Below are 1,812 nucleotides of genomic sequence, written 5' to 3' on the forward strand. Positions count from 1 at the left end.
GCCACCGTTCGCCACGCTACGGGTACGAGCAGGTGCACAATCGTCTTCTCCATCGATCCCTCCCTCTCGTTCGCCTCCAAGAAGCCTCAACGCCAGCGTGACCTCCGGCGAATCGCCGTGCCTCTCTGTTTCCCTCTCCCCTCCCTCCGGCCTGACTAGCGGGGCCCGCTAGTTAGCCACTCATTACGCGCGCGAAGCGGTATGAGTGGTGGCGCCCTGGGAGATTACGCCTTCGACGTCACCCCCTCTGTTTATTATTTCAAATCCATTTAAATTCCAGTAGCATTCAAATAGCCACAACTTTTTACCTGAAAGTCCAAATGCAGTGATTCTTTTTGCATCATGTTCTGTGTCCAAAAATCTAACAGCACCCAAAGGATGGGATTTTTCCTTGCTGTCGTGATTTTCTGGCAATTTTTAGAAGGTTTCTTGATATTTTCCTTTTGTGGTTTTGAATATTTTCTGCAGAACCAGCTTGTCTTGAGGATCACCAGGAGCTTTATGAACCTCACCAGTACTAAGGCAAGCCACAGTAACATTTTCATGGTGCCACTTAAATATTTATGATTTTCCTACTTGAACTTATGAATATTGATGCATTTAATTTAGTTATATAATAAATATATTCTATTATATGCTTGAATTGATGAAATACTTGAACTACAGAATGATTGAAGTAAATATTGTTGGCAAGATAAGGACAACTTAGTTGCAAGTAATAAATAAATAATATGGTCATAGAATTTGATGAGTAGTTTAAATATTATTTTGCATGATGAATAATGATGAGAATGCTAGAAATGGTTCTGGTACAAGTAAAGTGAGATTTTAACCATTATAGTAGCATGTGTTGATGAGGGCTCCGTGGGAGCATTGTTGGTGCAGTTGTTTGCACGATTATGTGATGCATATGTTAAGTGATGCATAGTATGGCACGATGACACCGATTATTTTCACATTAAGTTGAACCTGATTAATAATTCAACTTGAACATGTTGACCGGGTCGTGGTGCCGCTGAAACGAGTCTTTCCCAGTGCAACCACATTTGCCGGTATGGGACGGCCTTAACGCATTTCATTGTCGTGCCTCCGGTCAGTACCTCCATATAGGGAAGGTTATGGGCGTGTTGTACCCTGGCCCGGTAGGCAGGCATAACCTTGTGAGCCCGTAGTTATGTTAATTTTGGTACCGGGTCCCAGAGTGGATCATGGCCACGACGGTGGTCGAGGTGTCTGGAGGTAGACACGGGGCCACCCAGGACTAGCCCGTTGGGGTCTGAGTCGGGAAGGCCGGGAGAGTGCCATGACAATGAAATGGTTTCGTCGGAACGCCGTTGGTCCCCCCGAATGGGAGTGCGAGGCCATGGGTTCCGTAGTGTGGGTACAGTGTACTAACCTCCACAGAGTGTTTTTAATCTATTGATAGCCGAGTCGACGGTTACGGACATGCTCGAAAGTAGGGTACACCATGGGTCAACACTTAATAAATATGCACACTAAATTGCACTGAGGATGGCAGTGAGGCCATCGTGTTGAGTTGGCCATGAGTTGGTCGGGTTGTGATCGCCGTAAGGATCACGGGCCACGATTTGGTCGGGTTGTGATCGCCGTAAGGATCACGGGCCACGAGTTGGTCGGGTTGTGATCGCCGTAAGGATCACGGGCCACGAGTTGGTCGGGTTGTGATCGCCGTAAGGATCACGGGCCACGAGTTGGTCAGGCTGTGATCGCCGTAAGGATGACGAGTGTGTTTTGGTATTATCATGTTTATTGGTCACATCTGGTAAGCCAGGCAGGAAAAGGAGTGCCTAT

The sequence above is a fragment of the Triticum dicoccoides genome, chromosome 7B (assembly GCF_002162155.2).
Source record: "Triticum dicoccoides isolate Atlit2015 ecotype Zavitan chromosome 7B, WEW_v2.0, whole genome shotgun sequence".
In the NCBI taxonomy this organism is placed as follows: domain Eukaryota; kingdom Viridiplantae; phylum Streptophyta; class Magnoliopsida; order Poales; family Poaceae; genus Triticum; species Triticum dicoccoides.